We start from the raw sequence: 19250 nt of genomic DNA, 5'->3' as shown, positions 1-19250 counted from the left end.
CGGATGTGGGGCTTGAACTCATGAGCCCTGAGATCATGACCTGAGCCAAAATCAAGAGTTGGACACTTAACCAACTGAGCCACCCAGGTGCTCCAACTGTGGTGGTATTTTCATGGCTATTATATGCATGTCAAAACTTTTCAAATTATGCACGTTAAACATGCTAATATGCTCATACGCTAATAACATTTCAATAGATCTGTTAAAATGTATTATACCTATTCTTATTTTATAGTCTAAACTTAATTTTAACGACATATGTTAATTTAGGTAATTAGCATAATTCAATATATAATTAAATAGTGGTTAAAAATATTGGTTCTCAAACCAATTGGAATCTCCTTGTGGGCTTTTAAAAACACAGATTTCCGATTCTGTGTCTCCCTCTCTCTCTGCCCCTCCCCCGTTCATGCTCTGTCTCTCTCTGTCCCAAAAATAAATAAAAAGCGTTGAAAAAAAAAATTAAAAAAAAAAAACAAAAAAAAAACACACAGATTTCTGGGCCTCACCCCCAAAGTTTCTAATTCAGTAGGTTCAGAGTTGTACCTTATAATTTGCATTTCTAACATGTTCCCAGATGATGCTGACTTTGAGAACACGGTTTTTGGAACCAGAGACACCTCGGTTTGAATCCTGGACAGTTTTTACTAACGATATGGGCTCATAAAATTTTTGTAGGTCTCTAAGGAGCAGATCCTTTTAATGTAAAATAGGGATGGTAATACTTGCTTCACAGGGCCATTGTACAAATTAAATGATTACAGTGATTAACATAATAATTCTTGGCATATAATAAGCAACCATTAAATGATAAATATTATCATTATTAGGATATATTACAGACCACTCGTCTTTCAATGGTCGCTTTAGTTCACCCATATTTTGCAGAGTGGAGAAAATTAATGAATAAGCTAGGTTTTCAGTGTGTGAGGCTTGAATTTAAATACAAACCTTTGTTATTAACCACTGTAGGTCTGGATTTTTCTTCCTTCACTATTGATAGCAAGAAAACTCTCAGTGTGTTCTCGTGAACTAGCTGGCTTTTGTTTGCTCACATTCGCTCTGCTTCAAAGAGCATTGCAAAAGATATTGCATCCTTGGATGTACTCGGTTGGAAAATTGTAAGCTCACACTTAATGAAATTCATATAGAGTTAATCCTCCTGATTCACAGATTCCATATTTGCAAATTTGCCTACTCACTAAAATTTATTTGTAACCCCCAAACTGATACTTGCAACACTTTCATGGTCATTCGTGGACATGTACATGGCAGTGAACAATCTGAGCTGCCTGAAACTCAAGTTCTCAGCTGAGGCCAAACAAAGTGACTCTCCGCCTTCTCGTTTCAGCTCTCAGACTGTAAACAAGTCTTCTTTCCACAGTTTGTTGAGGGTCATATTCTTCATATATATATACATATATATATATATATATATATTTTTTTTGGAAACTCTACACCCACTCAGTGAAGTAGGGCTCAAACTCACGACCCTGAGATCAAGAGTTGCACCCTCTACTGACTGAGCCAGCCAAGTGTCTCGGTGGTTTTGCTTTTTAAAATGGCCCCCAAGCATAGTGCTTCAGTGCTGTTTCATGTTCCTAAGTGTAAGAAAGCTGTGATGTATCTTACAGAGGAGATATGCATGTTAGATAAGCTTTGCTTAGACATGAGTTATAAGTTATAGTGCTGTTGGCCATAAGCTCAATGCTAATGGATCCACAATATATATGAAATTAGGTGTCTTTAAACTAATCACACAGAAAACAGGGTTATGTATTCATCAGTTGACAAAAATGTTGTGACCAGGGGCGCCTGGCTGGCTCAGTCAGTTAAGTGTCTGACTTCGGCTCAGGTCATGATCTCATGGTTCATGAGTTCGAGGGCCAAGTAGGGCTCTGTGCTGACAGCTCAGAGCCTGGTTTGGATTCTGTGTCTCCCTCTCTCTGCCTGTCTGTCTCTCTCTCTCTCTCAAAAGTAAATAAACATTAGGGGCACTTGAGTGGCTCAGTCGGTTAAGTGTCCGACTTCGGCACTGGTCGTATCTCATGGTTCGCGAGTTTGAGCCCCACATTGGGCTCTGTGCTGATGGCTCAGAGCCTGGAGCCTACTTCAGATTCTGTGTCTCCCTCTCTCTCTGCCTTTCCACTGCTCACATTCTTTCTTTCTCCCTCAAAAATAAGTAAACATTAAAAAAAATTTTTTTTAAGTAAATAAACATTAAAGAAAATTAAAGAAAAAAAAGAAAACATTACACTCAGCATCTTGGGAAGGAGTGGGTTTGCTTTCCAGGAGCACTGTGGTGCCAGAGATGTCTGTCACGGTCATAAATACTTGCGTATAGTTAAAGGTCTAGTCCCCATATTAATTTCCCACCCTCCTCCTCTAGGGAAGTGGTTCAGCATGCCATTTGACAAGCCATTTGCTTTATCAGCCATCTCTTCCCTTCTTCATGCCTAGTGAGGCAGAAATAGAGACTGCTGTATTTGGTGTACAGAACTATTGGTCAGGGTCAAGACCTATGCATTTGTGTGTCACTGAAAATAGAGGGAGAGGAATAGAATGCAGTTAGAAGACATTCCCAAAGTGTGCTTGTAAGACCATAGTGAGGCCAGTAATGGGACCTCTACTTAACTGACTAGTTTTTCATATCGGGCTTACTGAGGTTTTCCTCCAGCATTAGCAGGAAGCCTTAATCGTGGTGACATGTTACATGTTCCCCATTCAGATTTCTTTGACTTCTCATTGGTTTCTCTGACACTTGGAAGAAGGTCATTGAATCTCCAACTGAAACATGAAGGGACTAGGGGTGCCTGGGTGGCTCAGTCGGTTGGACATCTTGATTTCGGCTCCAGTCATGATCCCCAGGGTCATGGTATTGATGCCCATGTTGGGTTCCACACTCAGTGTGGAGCCTCCTTATGATTCTCTCTCTACGTCTCCTTCTGCCCCTGCCCCATCTTTCCTTCCTTCCTTCCTTCCTTCCTTCCTTCCTTCCTTCCTTCCTTCTTCCTTTCTTCCTTTCTCTCTCTCTCTCTCATTCAAATAAATTAAAAAAAAATGAAGGGACTGAGGTCAAGGACTGACGGTTAGAGGGTAGAAAGAGGAGAGGGATTTGCTTCAGGGAAAATGGCAGAAATAGCCTGTATATCTTTAACGTTACCCAGCACAAAGATTCTGATTTTAGAATTGAGATGAAAATTGTAAGTATTTTTTAAAAGCATGGAAGAAATGTTGGCAATTCAGGTTGCATCTAAATAGCTTAAACCTTTTAAAATATTCTCTGAAGAAAACGTAACTGTGCAAATCTGAGCTTGAGTTTTGAAAATGTATATTGTGCGGTTCTTTTGTTAGGTGATTTAGGGAAGGTGAAAAACTCATGGAGAAGGTCTTGGAGAGTGTGGGGTTCAGAAACAAATATGTACCCCTAGCTCTAGAATTTGCTCATGCTTAAGGGCACCTGGGTGGCTCAGTCAGTTAAGTGTCCGAGTCTTGATTTTGGCTCACGTCATGATCTAACGGTTCGTGGGTTCAAGCCCCACATGGGGCTCTGTGCTGACAGTCCGGAGCCTGCTTGGGAATCTCTCTCTCCCTCTCCCTCTGCCTCTCCACCACTTGCGCTCTCATTTTCTCTCTTTCAAAATAAATAAATCAACATTAAAACCATTTTTAGAATTTGCTAGTGCTTAGGCAGAGCAACAGGAGTCCTTTTGGGTAAGACCCTGACGAGCTGCAGGGAAAAAACTGCAACACTGACGACCTCATCCTCAGACCTTGGATTTAAGCCTCAAACACGAATGGAGCAAACACTGCTTCCATCCTCTGGATACGTGACGGTGCTGAGGAAGGCAGTTAACACACTTTGAAGTAGGGAAAAACGGATGTACCCAGGTTCCATGCTTGGTTACCAGCAAGGGATGCCAGTTTTGGGTGAAGTCTCAGATGGCATCCACAGAGCTGCTGACTTGTCCTAAGAGAGCTGACCTATGTGTTTACAGGAAGTTGAAGTGTGCATAAAGTTGGGAAAGTAAGTTCTTTTTTTTTTAATTTTTAATGTTTATTTACTTTTGAGAGAGAGAGAACGCAGCAGGGGAGGGACAGAGAGAGAGGGAGACACAGAATCTGAAACAGGCTCCAGGCTCCGAGCTGTCAGCACAGAGCCCATCGTGGGGCTCAAACTCACAAACTGCGAGATCATGACCTGAGCCGAAGTCAGATGCTTAACCAACTGAGCCACCCAGGCGCCCCTGGGAAAGTAAGCTTTTAATGAAAAGAGCCATAATATTGGTGGTAGAGTGTCTTCCCAGTTGAGTACACCGTCAGGGTGTGTGTGTGTGTATGTGTGTGTGTGTGTGTGTGTGTCTCGGTGTGTTAAGATGGAGGGCACAGAGCAGCAAAGGGCCCAGTAACACTGGGTCCATACTGGCGGAGAAGATGATGAGAAACCCTAGTGCAGTATCTGATCGTTAAAGCCCAATGAAGCCAGAAAGATATGATACCAACAGATACGTCTGGGAAATTATAAAGGCCAACAAGAAGTCATGAGCCTAGCCTGATTCAGTCAGGGGAATAGAGGGGGTTTGGAGAGAGGATGGCTTGAGATCCAAGCAGCCCTTCTAGGGAAGTACTGTAACCCAGTGAGTACTGTCATTATAATTGCTATTCTAATGCACATGACTACATGTCCTCCCCGAATTCCCAGGCCGTGACCTGGAGAAACAAAGGTTACTCAAGTATTACGTTGCCCAAATGGTTGAGGATTAGCGATTGAGAGTCAAGCGTGGAAAGTGTGTACAGAGAACTACGATGCCTACTACATTCTTGCTGAGAGGAAACACAAATGTGAAAAAAATTGAGAACCAAGTTAAAAGCATAAAGGCCATCAATCCAAGAAGCAAAAATTGCCCACTTACAATGTACTGTGCAAGATGGTAGAAATATCAGGGCAAGTAAAGAAGGTCCTTGTCACACGTGAATAACTCTACTGTTTTGTGTGCATGACGAGAACTCTAACGGAGGGGGAAAAATGCAGCGTTTGGGGGGAAGAAGCAAGAAATTTAAATAGTTCCAAAATAGTGGCAGGGTTGTATATTGAACACAGGTGTGGCTTGGGAGTTAGCGGTTACTCGTTCGGGGGTTCTAGTCCTGAGGATAGCCTTTTGAAATTAGAAAACCATCTCAAGAGAAGTAAATTCACCCAAACTGCAAAGTTAGGGTATCAGCAGAATATAGATTAGCTCTATTACTCCCAGACCATGTTCCCTCTGCTTTACCTTGTTTCTGGGCAGTGTCTTAAGAGGCTTATGATGGGGACACTTTTACAGAAATACTTTACAAATAAAAGGAGAGAAACTGACAGCCATGTGTTATTTGGTCTCCTGGGTTATAGTGCCTGCGTGTGGAGAGGATGACAGCGTGTGCTTAAAAGCTACAGTCTGCCTATTATTAAATATTAAAGACCTTGTTTCTTTGCCAGTCTTGTGGTTCTTAACTCAGTAAGACTTCTCAGCTAAGGTGGTTTTGAGGAGGGATGGGATTGTGTAAATGCTTTATTGTAAAATTCAAACTAAAATTACCTTTGTCATAAAGAACATAATCGTCTTCTAAATGAACACACCCTCAGACCCTAACAGCAGTGCACCACGGTCATTTGGAATCAATCAGGCAGTTAGTGACAAAGAACCTCCTTCCTTCCTTCCACCCCTCCCCACCCCCACTGCAGTGCAGTAAATGGGTCTGCTTCCAGACTGTGAAAATGTGTCTCTAGGGATATTGTATTAGGCAAGTGAAAGCAATAAACTTATCTTGGGAATCTGTTCTACCTCTGAAGGGGAAGAAAAAAGGGCACTAAGTTAATACTCAGACCTTTAAGTCAGACTCCTGATTTTATAAATGCTTTGACCACACTATGGAATGTGATTTTTCTAAGATGCATTTCCCTTAGCCCCCCTCTCCTGCCATCTAAAAGGAACTGCATTAATGGATAAAAATCGGGGGGGGGGTTCATCTCACCTATGCTGAAATGTACCAATGATGCTCAAGGACAATAGTAGTTACTATGATGCTCTGGTATACTTGGAGGCCAGTGGGCCCAAAGGCCTTTCTTCTTTCATTGAAAGATAACAAAATGCTCCTGTTGGCATTTATTTTATGCTATGGGTTTTGGTAAGATTTTGATGCATTTTATTTTGTCTTGTAATCCTCACAGAGGTAGATACTATTGTTCCTACATTTCGGCAGATGAGGACATGAGTCTAGAGTGACCAAGTAACTGTCTATGGTCATATAACCAGTAAAAGGGCTAAGCTGACTCATAAGTCCCCCGGTCACATATATGATAAACATAAGTGAATGTCTTATTAATCAAAGAAATGTCTCCTAGCCCTTTTGCATCCAGTTTCGGACTGTTCTGTCTAACCTATAAAAATCCTGTCCTGCCATTGAAACATGTGAATTTAGGAATTGAAACATCACTTCCTTACCCTACGGGAGGTTCAGGATTACCTTTAACTGAAGAAATGTGTTTCTGGGCACCTGGCTGGCTTAGTAGGTGGAAAGTGCAACTCTTCATCTCGGGGTTGTGAGTTCAAGCCCCACGTTGGGTCTAGAGAAAAAAATCTTAAAGAAATGTATTTCAGGGGCGCTTGGGTGGTTCATTCAGTTAACTGTTCAATTCTTGATCTCAGCTCTGGTCTTGATCTCCGCGTTGTGAGTTTGGGCCCCGCCTTGGGCTCCATGCTGGGTATGGAGCCTACTTAAAAATAAAAAAGAAATGTGTTTCAATCTTTCAAATACTTCACAGACCAACAAAGCATTAGTAAAATCAATCAGTCGATCAATAATACACCTGCATGCTGTTTCTCAAATATCATTCCCCCCCTTTCTTCTCCCCAATACTTATTCCACTTCTCAAATTCTTATTTGGATATATTAAAATGAAATTAAGACTTTACTTAAAAATGTTCAACAACAGTTTACTTCTTAGCATCCAGAGAATTATTTTCCAACTTCCCCACTCATCCTAAAAAATGTATTTCTTTAATAAATATAAAAGCATCCAGGCAATGTAGATGCTGCTAGTAACATGTCAACTTGAAAAGATGATTTAAAATTTTGTTCAAAACAAACTTGGGAATTCAGATCTTGGTTTCCAGTACTGTTTCCCAATAAAAGGAACTAGGGCTTCTTAGGGAAAAGATATTTTCTAGGACTGGGGCCGGAAATATACAAGATGAACCGGGAGCATCTTGTAGTGCCAGAGAATAAGGAAGCACCCAAACAAACAGAACTGATCACAGTGATGGGGTTTGTCAGAGGAGCACAGGAATGAGCTGAAACAGTTCCCAATGGCCAAAGCTGAAACAATTGAGGCAACAAAATAAAGAAGTGTTACATTATAGCCCAGCATATAAAGTAAATATCCATGAGTCCATACTGATATAGATGACTGAAGGAACACAAAAATAAATAAACGAGGGAAATGAGACAAATCTCCTCTGCAGAAGAATTCCAAATAATTTATGTAGCTCTTTCACCTGAAGGAGATGGAATATAACTCTGAACTTTTTAAGTACAGGCTACATCTAGTGCCTTGCTTCCAAAGACCATAGTGTGGAAAGGGAGGAGGAAAAACAGTAGCTTTACAGTGGAGAAACCTGACAAACAGATATCAGCCAGATGATCAAGGTCAACATCAACAGTGATCCGTCATGTTGGTAGTATAAGCCCTTGATGTCATATAATGTGACAAGAATGGCACTTCACCTCTGTGGTCTTCCTCTCCAAGACTCATAACCGCAGTCCAATCAGGAGAAAAACATCAGACAAATCCCAATTGAGAGACATTCTACAAAATACCTGACCAGTACCCCTCAAAACTGTCAAGGTCATCAGAAATAAGGAAAGTCTGAGGGATTGTTACAGCCAAGAGGAGTCACAGGGTGCCCTGGATGGGATCTTGGAACAGAAAAGGGATATTAGGTTAAAAAAAAAAAAAGGAAATTTGAATACAGTATGGACTTTAGTAAATACTGTACAAATATTGGTTCTTTAATTGTGACAAATGTACCATAGTAATATGAGATGTTAATAATAAGGGAAACAGGATGTGGGGTACATAGGAAGCCTCTGCACTGTTTTTTGCAATTTTCTATAAATTTAAAAGTATTTCAAAATAAATTGTTTATTTAATGGAATAAAGCCAATTCAAACCACGCTGTACCAGTTCCCTGGAGGAAGAGGGTAGAAACACAATATGGACACCAGATCTTTGCCTATATGTAAATATCTATTGAATTACTCCATCTGAATCCAATTTGTTGAATTATAAACCAATCTGCATCATTTTTCCATAACTGAGGTTGGCATATGTGTGGTAATGGAACTGGTTAACGTAGCTTCTACAGTTAAGTTCCAGGACACTCTTCTCCTTCCCCCTCTTTCCCCCCACCTTCTCCCCTGACGCCTTCAGAACTGAGCAGCCATATTAACTCAAAGAAATACCACTTGAGAGGACCCCTTTAAGAAGTTGGTATCACTGCAGGTTAATTTACTAGATTTTCACCTCTGACCGTATGAATTTAATTATTTTCATTTGTATCATTTTTTTTTAATGTTTCACCTTTTCTCGGTCTGTTCTATCCAGTGCAAGTAAACTGTCAAATCCAATAAACTTCCGTTGCTTTTACCCTAGGTCTTTCATTTCAAGACTCTTTTGTCTGTCAGCACTGGACACAGGGCAGATAGGCCTTAATGTAGGAAAGATGATCTGGGATAGCTTGAGAAAAGTTCGCACCCTAAATGGAGTTTTCTTTCTATACCTCTCAGATCCCTTTTTAGATTCTCTGATTGGAGTCAGAAACCTAGCCCTCTTGTGATTTCCCAAAAAGGGTACCCCACTGGTCAAGTCCCCTTAAAGTAGGATCCAGTGATGTTGTTCCACGTCTTTTCCTTCCCTTTTAAAAATTCTTCTCTGTTCAGTGCTTTGATTTTTCTCACTTGTCACAAAGGAAGAGATTCATATTCTTATTTCCATTAAGGAGTGACTGATAAAAACAAGTGCTGTTCTCCTTGAAGATGCTGCACATTAAAAGGGGTTCCCGTGAACTGTGTGACAGTAGATTGTGGGGATGTTTTTTTAGTACAGATACCTTTCTTATATTCCCCAAATTCCAGGAGACTGGGATCCAGGTTTGCCCAGGATGATCTCATTTTATGCTGTGATCCTGGAGTAATTATTAGAGGAAACTACTTTCACTCCCCAAATTACCCCAGTTTGTATGATAAATTATATGAACACCTTACCAAAACCATCCAAGGCAAAATCCTATTTCCTCAAGTCAGCGTTCATATATGAAGCACAAAGGTGGTAACGAAGGTAGCTAATGCTTGTTACAGGGTATTGTGGATCGTCAACATTAAACACACTCTATTGACAACAAATGGGATTTTGTTGCTGATGCGATGTAACCAATTTGTTCCTAAGTCTGTTATTTCGATTTGTCTATAAAGTTAACTCAGGATCTCAGATGCTCTTCGCATTAAGTTCTACCTTTGAATGATTTAAGTTCCCTAGGAATAAACAACGATAGTCAAATACCACCTAACAGTGCTCAGTAAAGTTTCGTCGTAGACATCTAAACTTCTTGCAGATTCTTGCGAGAATATAACCAGAGACGCTGCTGCTCTTGTTGAGTTGATATTGTCTGTGAGATAATAGTATTTTAACCTGTTGCTATCTTATAGAACCAGCTTTTCAGAAAAGAAAAATTATGATCCAAAGCCATCTCAGGTCAAGGAGAGTAAGTCATAAACTGATCTCTGCGAGACGATATCCCTCTGTTCAGGTTGAACCCTTGTTCAAGGTGGGTCGCCCCAGGACGCATGGCACTGTGGGCAGCGCTCTGGGAAAGACTGATTTCCCTCCAAAATTTGCCTTTCTTTGTTCAGTTCTTTGGGGGCTTTGGGGAACCAAACTGTGGGATTGCCGTCTTCAGACATTTTATTTGTAGAGGAATTCGCACTCATGAAGTAGAAGGACGTGTGAACTCTTCTGCCTTCCCATCCTCTTTCCTCCAAATCCACCCAGGATGTGACCCTGAAGGAACCTTTGACAGATTCTTCTAGGGTGAAGTGATGATCTAATGAAGTGATGAATGGCAGTGTGAGCAGTAGTTCTGCCTGAAGCATTTGGTGTCATCAAGGCTCTAGCCTCACAGCCCACCACGGATGGGAGGAGAGAGATAAGGAGGGAGGCAGAAGAGGAAAGATCAGAAGGATCACTTGCCAAAGACCGCCAGTGACCCATGGCTGAGCATCCTCTCCTTACGTTCTGGGAAGAGAAACCTGAAGAATATCCAGCAAATTGTAATTACTCACCTGTGTGCTAGCTAATGATTGTGGTAATGAGATGGAGCAGGGCCAATCTTCTTCCTGCTGTGCTCTTATTAGTGAGAGATAGCATCTACTTGTCATGTTTCCATTTTTGCACAACGTGTTGCCTAGGTGAGGAGGGGGTAGTTATGTGCAGAGGAGATAGTGGGGTAGAGATGTAGAAAATGCTCTGCGAGAGCAAGCAGAAATGGGACACTCAGTCTCTTCGGGGGGGGGAAATCTTACTGGGACAAGCGGAGAGAGAGGGATGGGATGGAAACAGGTTCTTGCTAGAAAAGAAGCCTAGAGAAAGTGCTAGGCACTTCACTCCATTTAATAAACAACCTCCAAACTTAATGACCAAAAGTTATGATGATTTCTGCTCAAGAGCTTAGCTGGATCCGGAACATCCAGGATGTCTCTCATCAGCCAGTAGTCTAGCATCTCTGCAGCATAGTTCTGGCTTCAAAAAAGGAAACATTCCAAGAGGAAAATCCTCAATATACAAGACTTATCAAGAACATACGATTAAGAAATAATTAGGACTGTTGGATTCTAATTCTGGCTTTGCCTTCAATGTCGTCAACTTGAGTGATGTGCTTTACTTCTGTGGACCTCAGATTCTTCTTCCATGAAAACCAGGAGTTGACTAAATGATCTTGAAGCTTCTTTAAAGCTTATTTACAAAGAATCTGCTATTATCGCCCATTTCTCAGGAACCTTGAGTGGAATCTGGAAAAATAGTGTATTGATTATTATCACCTGTTGGTCTAAACCAACCCGTTCTCAACTCGTGTTGTCGTCTCCTTTTACAAATTCTCTGTTTCCGTTTAGGGAACCACCTTTGGTGTTCCACCAAACTTTCCTTCTACTTTCTCAGCTTGGTTATTTCCATTCATGCCTATCATAGAAGGTCAGTTTAGCACTCAGATCTCTTAACTTCAAGTGTAGTGTACTTTTCAATGTAGCTGTTCCACTTTTAGACATGCATCAATCACTCCCATTTCCCAAACTCAAACCCTGGAAACCTTCCTAATTATTTAAAGTCTAACTCAAAGCATAAGCTCCTGCATATAGTTTACTCCTGTTACTGCAATGGAAAGTGACTTCTCCCTCCTTTGAACTACTTTTTCTGATTATTAGTTCTACTCACACCATACTTACCTGTATGGTTTATGTTCCCAAATAGAGTATGATATAAAGAGCCACTTCACAAATTTTATCAAAAGCCCAGTTGAGAGAATTGATCTTTGTGGAGGACAATCAGGCCATCTCTTCTGCTAAAATAGCCTAAAACTTCTGTCTGGCTCAAGTTACACCATTAGGGCTACACAGTTGTACCGAACTTTCTTGCCTTCCGCTGTGAAGCTGCCTACACTGAGTTGTGTCTTGGTGTTACATCCTCAGATTTCAATGAGTGATGTGATAAGAGTCTATTCCTCATTGAGAGAGACGTCTTCCTGTCAAGATCTCCCAGTGTCTCCTGTCTCAGAAATATAAATATAAATTATAAATAAAAATATAAATATAAATGTAATTTTTTTTCAAGAGAGAGAGAGTATGAGCAGGGGAGAGGGGCAGAGGGAGAAAGTGAAATTTTGAGAGGGCTCCAAGCTCAGCGCCAGGGCTCAATCCCAGGACCCTGAGATCATGACCTGAGCCAAAATCAAGAGTTGGTCGCTTAACCAACTGAGCCACCCAGGCACCCCTATCTCAGAAATATATTTTCGAGTAAATGTTTCACTTCTCCTGAGGTACTGTTGGCTTTTTTTTTTTTTTTTTACTCATCAGGAATGGGAACTCTAAAACCAATTCCATTGTTTTGTTGTTTTTGTTGCTGCTGTTACTCTGTTTTCCATTGCTTGTTTTGGCCGCTAGGGTGCCCAAAGCCAAAGTTGTGATGCAATTACAAAAGTTGTCTTGTTCTTAGTAATTGTAAGTGGACAGATAGGTTTGTTTCTCTTAAGATAGGCATTTATTTTGAAGGCTGGGGTTTTTTTTTCCCTGATTTTTTTCTTGCTAAATTCTACTCTCTCTCTTTTTTTTTTTTTACAGTTACACATATTTTTGTAATTTGTTTTAAAATTGTATTTTTTGAGGGCGCCTGGATGGCTCAGTCGGTTGGGCATCCGACTTCACCTCAGGTCATGATCTCAGTCTGTGAGTTCGAGCCCCGCCTCGGACTCTGTGCTGACAGCTCGGAGCCTGGAGCCTGCTTCAGATTCTGTGTCTTCCTCTCTCTCTACCCCTCCCCTGCTCATGCTCTGTCTCTCTCTGTCTCAAAAATAAATAAAAACATTAAAAAATTTTTTTTAAATAATAACATAAACTTGTATTTTTTCATGGTTGGATTACATTTGGAGTTAACTCTTTAATCCATCAAGAATGTATTTTACATTTTCTGTACATTATTCCACAGTATTTAGCCAATATTATTAACATTACTTATTGAATAATCAAGCCTTTTCTGATTATGAGGAGAATTTTGTTCACTTTATACATTTTGAAATATATAAGTAATACATGAATTGTGAATTGTGAAAAATTCCAAGGCTGTAAATAAAACAGATTGCCCCATTTAGTTTCACATGACTTGTCAATTTCAATTTTTTCCCTCAGAGGAAATTTTATCAGTTCACTGCTTATCCTTCCAATTTGTTTCTATGCATTTAGGTGCATATATGAACATGTCAAATATATAGTTTTGTTATATGAGGGGTTTATACATAAATGCATTCATACAGTATATATTGTACCGTAACTTTTTTTTATTCACTGCTTATGGTGACCCATCTATAGTAGTGCCTTTATTTATTTATTTTTATGGTTATTTATTTTGAGAGAGAGAAAGAGAGAGAGAGAGCTTGCATGAGCGGGTGGGGGGGGGTAAAGAATCTCAAGCAGGCTTCACGTTGTCAGCACATCGCCCAACACGGGGCTCAAACCCATGAACTGTGAGATTGTGACCTGAGCCAAAATCCAGAGTGGGACGCTTAACTGACTGAGCCGCCTAGGTGCCCCTTAATAGTGCATTTAAATAGAGCTGATTCTTTTTTAATAGCTTCATAGTATCTCATTGTAGAAATAATAATTCAGTTCACAACTTTCATACCAATAGGTTTTATGTTATTTCCAATTTTTCACTTGGATAAAATAATTTTACATGCGTCTTTATACTCCAGAGTAAGTATTTACATAGACAGATTTCCACATAACTGGAAGTGAAATGTATATATCTCCAAATAGTCTCTATCAATATGTATTTCTCTTGATAATATGTGCACGATAATAAGTATGTTTCGTCATCTTCAACAAAGCTAGATATTTTAATTTGTGTAACTTTTGTGCTTCTAAGTATGTCTGAATCATATGTGACTTTGTAGTGGTCTTGTAGTTGTCTACTAGTTCAGTTCAGGCAATATATAGTATATATTGTATCTTCTGAATATATAGTATCTTCTGACTCCTTCAACCTTATGTGTTTATGTGAAATAATAAATGTATGGGCGCCTGGGTGGCTCAGTCGGTTGAGCATCTGACTCTTGATTTTGAATCAGGTTGTAATCCCAGGGTCATGGGATTGAGCCTTATGTCAGACTTTATGCTTAGTGTGGAGCCTGCTTAGGATTTTCTCTCCTTCTGCTCTTTTCCCCCACTCACAGTCTCTCTCTCTAAAAAAAAAAAAAAAAAAAAAAAGTAGAACTCTTTTGTTTCCCTAGCCTTTCCTTCTGTACTTCCTAATCTTAGAACATGTAATCTGGAATGTTAGAGCCAGATGATTGTTACTAAATATATATTTAACTTATATCTCCTCTCTTTCAAAAATTATCTTTTATATTTTCATTCTCTTTTGTAAGCCTACTTCCAGCAATAACTGTATGATTAGTGCTGAAATTCAGAGTATTATATCACTATTTTTCTAACTTAAGCTATTTATTTTCATCCTTCAATTGGTACTCCAATAGGTCTTTCCATTTTGCTAAATGAATATTGGCTTAGGGCAGGTTCCCTAGAAATAGAGCCTGAGACAGAGAAATACATGCTGGAAATTGACTGGGGAGTGTGATCTTGGGAATAACAGTTGTAGGGGAATGAAGGAAGCAGGATGGGCAGGGGAAGAACTATCAGGTAGTTGCAACGTAAGGTTTCAGCCAAATCCACGGAAAGCTGTGGAGACGGGATGCTCCTTCACAGCTGCCCCCAAATTTTGGAACAAAGGGGCTGGACCTTTGTACTTCAAATGGAGCAGTGATTGTATGTGGTCTTCCTGATGGACAGGTGTAATCTTGGGTTCCCATCTACTGAAGACAGTTTGTAGAGAGGGACTCAGCTATGAGCCCTCAGCAGCCAGCACTTCTAGAAGTTCGGAGAATGAGTATCTCTTTCCCAGAGTAGGGGATTTACAGCCTCTACTACGAATAGCAGCTTCACCTGAAATACAATTTTTAAAAATTTCTGAGTCCAAAAACTGTCAATTTTTTTAGGTTTATTTATTTTTGAGAGAGAGAGAGAGAGAGAGAGAGAGAGAGAGAACACATACACAAGCTGGGGAGGGGCAGAGAGAGAAAGAATCCCAAGCAGGCTCAATGCCGTCAGGGTGGACTCCATTGCGGGCTCAATCCCACGAACCATGAGATCATGACCAGAGCCAAAATCAAGAGTCAGATGCTTACCCGACTGAGCCACCCAGGCACCCCAAAGACTGTCTATTTTTTTTTAACTTTTATTTCGGTGCAGTTGACACACAATGTTACGTTAGGTGCAGGTGTACCACATAACGATTCAACTTCTTTATACATTATGTCATACTTGCCACCAGTGTAGCTACCATCTGTCACCGTACAACGCTTTTACATTATCATTGGCTATGTTCCCTCTGCTGTGCCTTTTATTCCCACGATTTATTCATTCCACGACTGGAAGCCTGTACCTCCCACTCCCTTCACCCATTTTGCCCATCCTCACCCCCCTTGAAATAGAATTTTTAATTCCCTAAATTTTTTCCCCTCAAATTGCATGGATGGTATTATTTGCTTTCTGGAATTTCATGGTGCAGGAAGAAATACGAGGCTGGTCAGATTCTCATTCTTTTCTAGATAACTTGTTTTGTCCATCCACCCATACTTTTCCTTTTTCCTCAACATTCAAAACGTGCGCCGGAATATGTCAGACCTGAGTGTGTCTATTCATTAATCATGCTTTGTAGTCAGCAATTGAAAACCGTTTTCTTCTGTTGTACGACCAATTACTGCACTATGTCTTTTGTTTCTTCTTCAGGAACACCGATTTTCTCTGTGAAAGTAAGTTTCCGTACTCTTGTCCTCATGGCTACCTTCTTTTTCTTTGATACCGTCTTTTGTCTATTTTTTCTGTCTTCAGTGAATGCTTCACAAATCTGTTCTCCTCATCGCTGATTTACTTTCCTGCAGTGTTAAATCTGTTCTTTCCTCATTGGGCTGTGAATTTAAATTTTATTATTACATTTCTATATCTCCTGATGTCTTTGTCTTGCTCAGCTATGTCCCTCTTCATCGGAGCCTGTATCTCTTGCAGTTTTTTGTCATCTCCGCTGATTGTGCTTCCGTTTTGCCGTTTTCCTTGTAGTTACAATCTTTACTTTCCTTGAGAACAACAATGCTTTCTTTATAAAAGTTGTCTTTATAATATGTTCAAGCACAGATCCAAGGTGGTATGATTATCTCCTGCACCTTCAAGCTAGTATTTCCTTTACCTGATATAATCAAAATTTTTTGTTAAGACCCACTTTTTAAACATTTGATTTTTTTGAGAGAGACCCCCCCCACACACACACACACTCAAGGGCATGTGAGGGAGGAGCAGAGGGAGAGGGAGAGAGAATCTTAAGCAGATTCCATGCTCAGTTTGGAACCCAGCTCGGAGCTCAATCTCACGGCTTTGAGGTCATGACTTGAGCTGCAGTCAGGAGTCAGACATCAGATCCACTGAACCATCCAGGCTCCCTAGGACCTACTTTTTAGTTTGGTCAGTTTCTACTCATCACTAAATGGTAAGGTTCAATCCAGGCTCGATGTAGATTCCTCTTATTTGCTCTCCTGTCCAGCGGAGTGCTACAAGCATCCCCCTTCGTGATATCTGGCTGAATGACAATTGATATACACAGCTCCTAACCAAGAAGGGATTTTCTCCTGCTCCTTTGAATTTACGTTATAAAGACGAATTGATTCCTGAATAAGTAGAAGCATTCTAGGATTTTGTGGTTCTTTTTTAAATGCGCGTATTTATTTACTTTATTTATTTATTTCACTAAAATATCATGTAAAACCCCAAAGATTCTAGCATCCATGACCATGTTGCATCTCTTCCAGCTTAAGAGTTCAGAAGACAATTTACCATCTTGGGATTTGAGCGATGGTTCTGTTGCCTTTCTAGAGACTTAAACTCTTTGCAAGATTTTTTTTGTTTTAAAATTTTTTAACGTTTATTCTTGAGACAGAGAGAGAGAGACAGAACGCAAGCAGGGGAGGGGCAGAGAGAGGAGACACAGAACCCGAAGCAGGCTCCAGGCTCTGAGCTGTCTGCACAGAGCCCGACGCAGGGCTCGAACCCATGAACCGCGAGATCATGACCTGAGCCGAAGTCAGCCGCTTAGTTGACCGAGTCACCCAGGTACCCCAGAAAGATTTTTTTTTAAACAGGCACTACATAGGGGTAGAAATACAGCAGTAGGCACCCTGTGTCCATATCCATATTGCCTGCTACCTTGTTTCCTGGTTGGGGTTGGTCCCATGTCTCTGAGATACGATGGGGAATACTTAGTCGCAGTTGGCAGACATTTTTTCTTTCTGCTTTACATTTTTAGCGTTTAGATCCACAAGTCAGTGTGTTCCTGGGCCTCCAGTAGTATGTTCGTCATTTGACCCTTCTCTTTAAGCTCTGGTTCCTCATTTTCCCTTGTCCTGCTCTTTATTACAGGGGACAGACCCTTACAGGTTGTTTCCCACACGTCAGCTGGCTTCTGGCTGGGTTTTGCCAAAGAGACGCACTAATGGCAGATTGAAATTATGGGAGGAAATGAGAAACCACACATTTCTTTTTCTGTCTGTCTGTCTCTCTGCCTCAGGCCTTGCCTCTGGCAGGGTCTGTGGCTCCTTCAGCACCGCAGCCCCTTCAAAGTCCCAGCTGTCAACAGACGGCTCCGTCCGTTTTCACCTGGCGGATCCCTTTCCGATTCTAGCCCTCCCCCGATGGTCCTTTCCAAAGAATGGAAGCAGCTTCTTGCTCTTGCCAGCTTCTAAGTTGCCTCACTCTTGTATTTTGTTTTGCTGTCTTTCCATCAACTCCGTGACCAATTCCCTTGATTAAATCTCTCGTTTTGGAAAACCTTGAGAGGTTTCTCTTTTCTTGACTTACCCCTGGTGAACGCATTCAATTTCCCAAACTGCTACTTTCATTTCCTGAAAATCACTTCTAGAGTCTGGGAGTTCTGAATATCCAGTGCTGTTGCAACCTTACATACCTCTCCATAGTGTTTCTTTATGAGTATTTCAATGGACAAAAAGCATAGGAGGACAAATACTATGCCATTAGCTAATAGCTGTCATACTGCATTTGTCCCTGGCTGCACCATTAAGGGCAATTTAATTCTATCCCGTGGCCATTGTTCTTTGTAGGAATCCGGCTCGAATTACAAGGTGAAGACCGTTGAGAAACAAAACGTTGAGCCATTATTTCTTCTGAAAGGTAGTTTCATGATGTTTCTGTGAGGCTGTGATCACGCTGAATTTGCCAGTAATTGTTAGATGCCAGTCATGTTGTTAGATGATAAGGCCCACCAGGGAAACGAAGATGCCTTTATCAGGCAAGACATTGCAAGAGCTCAGAGATCCCTTCCCAAGAGCTGGAGGCAAAGGCCAGACCTCCCTTTGAGTAAGCTTAATTTTTTACTACACAGTCTCCAGATCTCAGCTAGAGTTGTGAACCTTCAGGTGGAATAGATAGGGAAGACTGCTTCTCTCTGGAAAGCCTGGAAAGAGCCTGCTGCCCTCTTCACATTTTTCATCAGTCGCAGAACTTGGTCATGTGGGTTCTACCTAACCTCAAAAGGACCTGGGAAATGTAGTTTATCTGTGTGTAGAAGGACATGTACATAGACGGGTATTTCTGTCACAATGATCCTTTCTAGTTCCTCTTCTTGGAACCATATAGCACAGGTCTCACATGACCCCAAGTCTAGAATTTGAACAAACCGTTCAAAAATTTTATAGGAATGATGGAATTTAAGCTTACTGAGTTACAAGAGTCAGGTAATGGGAAGGGGACCGGTAGACTATATAGGATAAGCCAGTGGATGGTCTGTGATTTGTAGTTGACATAAGCAACTACATTGCTGCCAGGCCAAACTTCCCGTATGATTTTGTGCCCATCATATATAAATACTAAGTGCTTTCTGATTGCAGTCTTTTGTTGTGAATGTTTGTATTTTTTTCTTCTCCAAAGATTAAAATAAACATTGGAGGGGCACCTGGGTGGCTCAGATGGTTGAGCATCTGACTTCAGCTCAGGTCATGATCTCATGATTCATGGGTTCAAGCCCCGCGTCGGGCTCTGTGCTGACAGCTCGGAGCCTGGAGCCTGCTTCGGATTCTGTGTCTCCCTCTCTCTCTGCCCCTCCCCTGCTCGTGCTCTGTCTCTCTCTCAAAAATAAATAAACATTAAAAATTAAAAAAAAAATTTTTTTAATGTTTATTTATTTTTGAGACAGAGAGAGAGAGAGAGTGTGTGTGAGTGGGGGAGGGGCAGAGAGAGAGGGAGACACAGAATCCCAAGCAGGCTCCAGGCTCTGAGCCGTCAGCACAGAGCCCAATGCAGGGCTCGAACCCACGAACTGCGAGATCATG

This window comes from Lynx rufus, unplaced genomic scaffold (assembly GCF_022079265.1).
Source record: "Lynx rufus isolate CCGP_SWC_20201006 ecotype Redwood Valley unplaced genomic scaffold, mLynRuf1.p SCAF_14, whole genome shotgun sequence".
Lineage (NCBI taxonomy): Eukaryota > Metazoa > Chordata > Mammalia > Carnivora > Felidae > Lynx > Lynx rufus.
The sequence above is the reverse complement of the archived record's forward strand: the minus strand, read 5'-3'. Positions refer to the sequence as shown.